We start from the raw sequence: 7,497 nt of genomic DNA, 5'->3' as shown, positions 1-7,497 counted from the left end.
AAGTAATCCAACTTGAGTAATCCAACTCAAACTTTATCTTCTTAAATGAGATTTGATTCCCACCAAAAAAAATCACTTTTTTTCATTCATACTAGAGCCATAAATCTTCATATTTATCTTCTTTGCCCAGTAATTCAAAGGAAAAATCCAAAATGATTAATAAAGAAAACATAGACACTAATAGACCCTTTGAATTTGTTTTAAATATTTTTAGGGTTTAAAAAGTCTTTAAGGTTTGTAATTCCTAGTAGGAAAACATTATCTGAATGAATACCCTAATGACAAACCATTGTAAAATGCTTTGGCTTCATTTGGTGCAGAGGAGAAGGGCTTATCTTCAAAGAACCCCAGCTCTTCTGATGAGAAGGTCAGAAGTACACTGGTTTGTATTATTGTGACATCCGTTAAGTGATCTAGGTTGCTTTTCTTTTAGGAAGGGCTTCGTCAGGTGAACATTATGCTTGACCTCTGAATTTGGCTGACAATTTACTGATGAAATTCATAACCTTTGGATTACTCTGATGTTTTGACATATTTGCAGGATTCTGAGCCATATCCTGAAAGGCCACCATAACTTCTGGATCCTGTATGGCTGCAAAGACCTCTGAATCCCTAAGAATCTCATTGGGCTCAGGCATTTCTGCCATGCCTTCTCCCATTCCAGGCATCCCTCCTGGTAAATTACCAGGCATTGCCCCAGGAAAGCCACCCAGGAAAGAACCATACTGAGCTCCTGATTATAGTCTGGCTTCTTCCTCTCTCTGGGCTTTCTCATGCTCTACTTGAGCCTTCTCAACCCTTTCTATTCTTTCTTTGACCTCTCACCCTTCATGTTGTCACTCATACTTTCTCCAATGTTCAGCAGTTTTCTGGGCCCTCGGCTGCACTTTAGCACTGCACTTGCATCTTCATCATAATCCAGGTTACAAGCAAGGGCAAGATCATGGGCTGCTTCTTCCCAGTGGCCCAGAAGTCTATGTGCTTTCCCCTGCCACTGGTATGGGGGGGCGGAATCAGAATTTATTTCAGTGGCTCTATCATAATCTCAAATGGCAGCATTTGGCTTCTGCAGTTTGATGAAGACATGGGCTCTCTTGGCATACAGAATGGCCAAGCGAGGCTTCAGCTTGATGGCATCTGTAGTCGATGGCTTTCTGTAGTTCGCCATCATTCAGAGCATCAGTGACAGCCCCTTCTTTTCATTTGCCTCACCCATCACCTCCTCAGTTATCGCTAGATTTTTATCTCCCATTTCTTAAGGAGTATCAGTGTTTAGTTCAATTACACTTTCATTGTCAGTCTCTAGATCACTTTCTTCACTTGATGGTTCATGACTTTATGTTTTTCTCTGTCTTCTTAATATCTGTTTTTTCTTCCTTGATATTTTCTTCTGATTTAGTTTTATGACTAGCAGCTGACACTTTACCTCCTGCCCCATTCTCTCCACCCTCTGCCTCAGGAAGTACATCTCCTCAGTGTGCAGGACCCTAAGATCTGGCTTACACATTTTCATGATGGCTTAAAGCGCATTTGCTTTGCAGAGATCCACAGTTGGCCAACTGGGGGCATCTGCTGAGGAGGCTGCAGCCCAATGTCTAGGCTGGGTGCTGGCTGAGTGAGACAGTGCAGAAGGCCAACTTGTTTTTATTATTGGGGTTAATACAAGGGATATTGTTTCTCAGGTAGCTAGGAAAGCCCCTGAGAGGGCTTCACCTCTGTCTCTAGAAAATTACTGGACAGGGGCTCTTAAGAGGATAGTATTTCTCAAATAGCTAAGGAAGCCCCCAGGTGGGAGCTCCACCATGAAGGGGTCCCCTGGGTGGAGCTCCCCCCTGCTCTAAGGGAGCCCACCAGAGGGCTCAACCTTGATATTTTAAAGAGTTTATTATTTCTAAGGGAGCCCTGGAGCCACCTCCACCCTGATCTCCTGAGCTCAAGTGGCTAAGGGAGCCTCCCCAACAGGCTCCACCCTGATATTTTAGGAGCTGTTTCTGAAGTAGCTAAGTGAGGTCCAGAGTGAGTCCTACCCTAATCTCTTGGGAGTTTCTAAGGGAGCCCTTTGGTCAGGTGGAGCCTAACTCTATCTATTTATCTAACATCCCTCGTAGCCATACTTTCCTCCACAAGAAGCATGGGAATCTGACCTGCTCCTTCTCATATTTGGGCTCTACATCCCCAACATAATGACAAAGTGACTCTCCTGATAAATCCATCAACCTTTCTTTCTCCTATTGAACTGGCAGCCCAACAGTCTTTCAATATAGATACTATTTTCTCATTGTCTTCTGATATTTTATTTCTTTAACCCAGCCAGTCAGCCACAGCACCCCAAGGTAGTTGGTGAGCATATAATCCTCAGTAGGCAGGGACTATAGCCACTTTCATCAGGAAGTAGCTATATGAAGATGGAGACCTTCGCTCCCCCAGAACCCTAAAATGAATTATGGGGATGTGTGTCTTTTGGGGAAAGAGGAATGACACAAGAGATCAGGGCATGGCAAACTGCCTGGGGAAGTGAGTGAGATCTGTTCATTACAAAGTCCCAGGACAAATGCACAGAACAGTTCCCAAAACCCTGAACTTGGAACCAGAAAATACTGGCTTCAGTTCTTACTAGAACTCAAGCAAGTTTTCAATAGGATGGCCTAGACTTGATGTCAGCCTGAGGAATGGGAGATACTAAAGGACAGTCGTCATTGAGCTCCAGGCTACTGTGTTCTCTTTCACAGTACTTCCACTTTTGATACTTTTACTTGGTTCAAACTCACTCTGCAGAACATATTTCTTCTTTCTACCTTTCATAAACGTAAAACCTCAGTACCTTTTGCACTTGTTTTGTCCAATTCTTTATTTTTCTTCTGGAGTATAACAAGTGCCCAAGGTGAACTGAACATCTCACCATGGTAGGTCAAAAGTGAGGGTCAAAGTTGGAAATGCTTTTACAAACCTACTAGGATCCTCTGAAAATTAGCCTAGCCACTCTTTACATTGCTGGATATTTGCAACTGAAAAGAGATCTGGACTTAATACTTCCTTAAGAATAAATGCCACTCAGTAATTTTTCTAAGATTAGTGCAATGAAAACAAAATACAAAACACCTCAAATATTCTGCGCATTTTAGACATCACAGAAACATTATGAAGATAATGTGGAGTAAATATCTCTGTAGTATTTCAGAATGAAGAAAATGATAAAGAAGTACAAAGAAGTAAGTAAATAAGCTGTGTATCATATGCTTTAAAATGTTGAATGCCAGTAAAGTTATTATCTTATAATTCTCTTTTACTAAACATCAAAAGAAAGTGGAAACTTTAAAACATAATGCGATAGAGCCCATGCCTGGAAACCACTGTGTCATCAAACCATTTGATGTCATTTTCACTGTAGCACCCCCTTATCAAATGTACATAGAATTAAACAAATAAATGATCACAATCATCAACTTATCTTCTAAAAGGTCGTTAAATTAAAAACCATAATATCTGCCAATAAAGTAAGAAGCTTAAACACATGACACAGTGTTTTTGCTGATGGACTCAGCTCTAGAGTCAGACATGCTGCTACCGCATGAAAGATTTTATGAATCCAAATACCCTGATACTCAGTTCTGTTGTCTGTAAAATGGATGTAAAAACAGCACTACCTTCCATTTTTGTGAAGATTAAATACAATAAAACATAAGAAATGGTTAGAAAATACCAGATAAAAGAGGCTCTCAATGCTTTAAGCCATTTAATTGAGCATTATCTTTAGTATCACCTTAATGGAGTTAAAATTAATAGGATGGCCTTGTTTAATAATAGGAAAATATGAGATGAAAGGTTGAAGATTATGCGTTTGTGTGTGCATGGTAGGGGAATCGTTCTAGAAGTTTAATTAGAATGCTCTTTCATTGACTTTTCATCATCTTTAAGACAAAAGTAAATTCCTCTAAGGATGACAGATGTTTTATGATTGAAATTTTCCATCTCACTTTTCCCCAAATCCTCTGTAGCAACCTATGACTTACCTGTAGAACAGTCATCCTCAACTGGGATGCACACTGGAATTACCTAGAGTTCTTTAAAGAAATACTGACCCCGGGGTACCACCCGCAGGGATTATGATGTATCTGACCTTAAGATGACCCTAGCCACTGGCATTCTTTACACCTTCCCTGGTGATTCTAAAATACAGCCAATGTTGAGGAAAAACATGCTAGAATGTTGTTTGTTGGGTGACAGTGCTGTGTCATTCATGACCTTCCACAGAATGAACCCATAATAGATGCTCACCTGATGATTGTTGAATTAGTTTTCAATTAGCAATAGTCGCGTCTCAGATAAATCTCATTGGCTACGATGCTGCCACTGCACAAAGCTGTTTGCTGAATTACTATTAGAAGAGTTACTTAAGAGGCAAGGCTTGTATGAAGAGAAGCAAAGCTTAGAATCAACATCACTTGAGCATCCACTATGAGCTAATACTCATTATCACACTATATGCTTTAGTACTTTTATTCTTCAGAGCAGCCTTGTACTGTTTCTCTTGTATTTTTTCAGAGGAAAAGCTCTGTTTTACTAGATGTAAAATAGTATACACTACTACTAAAGCAGTTTTTCTAGATGCTGTTTGTTATATTTTTCCAGAGAAAGAGTGGATATTATAAAAAGTTAAATTGACTCATTCTAGGTCACAGAGCAGAACTATGACTCAAAATTTGACATCCCCAGCTCCGAAGACTGGGCCCTTTTTAATACTCAATCCTGTATCCAATAGGAAGTGCAAGGCAAATATCCAGTAAAAGCTTCATTTCTTCATATTATAAGACTATTTAAAGGGTACAGAAGAGGTTCCTGGAAGCAGCAGAGAAGGTGGAATTTGAACCTGCAGGAGACACTTCCACTGGCCCTCTACAGACTTGAAAATGTGGGTTGTACATTGAATGTTAGGTGTGGCAGGGAATGGAAAATTAGAAACCACTATCTCTGATAAGAACCCCTGAAGCATTATTGAGCTGTGACCATAGGATCTTCTTCAGTGAGAATCAAGTCTTAGGCAATTGCTTTCTTATGATCTGGACCACTGCAAGTTCTGCGATGAACCATAACCAAGAGGAAGGGCAAGACACTGTATTTCAAGCCCATGAATCATAAATGATACAAAAAAGCACCAACAACCAAAAGCAAAATTGCAACGCTGTGAAGAGTGCCTAACAAACAGGTGAAGCTTCCATTTCTTAACATCAACAATTTAAGAAATGAAAAAAACAACAGTGCCTCCTGCTCTTCCCATTTCAGAAAACAATGAGGAAAAAAATTACTACTAATCCATACAGAAGCAACTCAAAAACGGAAATTTTCCATCACTCTTGACTTTTTTTTTCCCAGAATATTCACAAAATAATACATATTAATGGACAGGACTTAGTAGAATGGTAAAATAAAAAATATAAGCTCCAAGTGCATGCAGTGGGGTCCAAATTCCCAGCTACTATTCAATACACTTTGTGGAGAAGGCAAATGGCAATGACAACATGCTGTCTTTGGTTTCATAGACTTACATAGTGTGATGTGCAAACAGAGACACTTTGAACAGCATAAACACAGCCTGGCTATTAACTGCAATGGTAGAAAACACGGCTATCCCTTTTAAATACGGAGATATCTCCCCACTCATATTTCTAAGATTTTCTTTCTCCAAAGTCTGGGAAACAAAGACTTGACAGGTCTGACAGGGGCTCAAAATGCTTCATTCTGTCTCTAAATTTCTGTGTCTCCTGACTGGCTGACAACCATTTCATGGTGTGTGAAGTATCAAATATGAAATGCATGGTGGATTTCACAAATGCAGTGATGCTCTCAATTTGGACAGCATTCAGAGAAATATATCTGTGCCTGAGAGCTGTGAGAGAATTTGATTTGTATGTGTAATTTAATAATGTTGTGTTTCAGAAAAGAGGCAAATATAAAGCTTTGTGTTACTATGACACTATTATTTTAGTGAAATGAAATAGAATGTTAAAAACGTTAACAGAATATCAAGAAAACTGTAACTTTTGGGTCAATATATAAAAATGTGTCCCATTTTGGGATGAATTTGTCCATCAGAAAATTCCCAAATCTAAGGTTAATTGCCATGTGCTTGCTGGCCCATTATATATTCTGCAACCGAAAGTCTTTCAGGTATAGTAATCAATAGATGTTGGGCTCCTAAATCGGTCCTTCAGGGAAAACCAAACTCTACCTGTCTCTAGTTATGCCTGATTATGGTACCAAAATGCTATGAACAAGCAGCTGAGTCTTTCCCAGGACAAGTGGAACTCAGAATAAATACATTTGTCAAAACAGATATGAATAAATTACTCTCCCAGCTGTCCCAGGTAGGCAGGCCAAAAATTGTTTTACTTGCTAGCACTAAAATAACTGTTATTAGGGAATTTTTTTTTCTATTTTTCAAATCGGTGTTTTAGTTTACTTTTTCACTGAAAGAAAAAAAAAAAAAATATATATATATATATGTTTGAGGTTAAAAAAAAAAGTAACCAGTCACCCAGAGAGGTTTTTGTTTTGTTTTGCTTTGTTTTGTTTTGTTTTGTGTTTTTGAGACAGGGTGTCGCTATGCAGCTCAGGCTGGCCTTGAGCTCACTTTGTAGCCCAAGCTGGTCTCGACCTCATGACAATCCTCCTGCCTCAGTCTCCCAAGTGCTGGGATTACAGGCGTGTACCACCACACCCGGCAACCTATAGAGTTTAAAGGAAGACTCATGTCAGCAAAACCTTGGAGTAGAAAGAGTTTGGAGTCAAATTTTGAAAACTTAATGTCATAAGGAGAACGTGAGTATGAATATAATCATTTTGTTCATTTAAACACTTTAAATAGATAAACTTATGTTTCTAGCCCAAGAGATTCTAGAAGTTATCATTTGGGAATGCTCAAGATCAACAAGAAAAGAGAAATATGAAATCTGCGGGGTTTTCAGAGAAAGGTCGTGAACAAAGGCACGCGTGCCTTTGGAGCCCTCTGCTCTCCTAACTAGCTCTGTGGAGAGGACAGGACCCCTTTCTCGAGGACTCCTGCATTCTCACTCCTTAGTTCCTCTCCAGCTCTTGTTCCTTCATCTATCTGACAAATCCTGATCTAATCTGCTCAGCAAAACACCAAGTTCTGTCTTAGCACAATTTCTTTTTCATGTGTGCTCTGAGTCCCCTCAGGACCTAATCATATGAAACTCATTTTTTCCTGACTCATTGCCTCCTTCTTCCCATGGTAACATCCTTCTATATGATATAGCCTCCCAAAGGATCAAGATGGTCAAAGAAGATGCAGAGTTACATGAAAATAGAAGGGAGGAGGTCAGGAGCCCTGACCAAACAAGTATCTCTGCTAACTCCTGCCTATGGACAATGAGTGTCAGGCTTACAGGGTTGTACCACCTTATTCAAACTTTGTGAGCCACTGCATTTTCTCTTTCTTTCTCTCTCTCTCTCTCTCTCTCTCTCTCTCTCTCTCTCTCT

At 39.7% G+C, this 7,497-nt stretch overlaps 1 pseudogene; it reads right to left on the bottom strand.

Annotated features, from left to right (window-relative positions):
• Positions 1 to 455: 455 nt before the first annotated feature.
• Positions 456 to 1,513, bottom strand: LOC102030465 (annotated as a pseudogene).
• Between the last annotated feature and the right edge of the window lie 5,984 nt (positions 1,514 to 7,497).

The sequence above is a fragment of the Chinchilla lanigera genome, unplaced genomic scaffold (assembly GCF_000276665.1).
Source record: "Chinchilla lanigera isolate Chin_1 unplaced genomic scaffold, ChiLan1.0 scaffold00118, whole genome shotgun sequence".
Lineage (NCBI taxonomy): Eukaryota > Metazoa > Chordata > Mammalia > Rodentia > Chinchillidae > Chinchilla > Chinchilla lanigera.
Note: the sequence above shows the minus strand (reverse complement) of the source record. Positions and strands in the feature narration are given on the sequence as shown.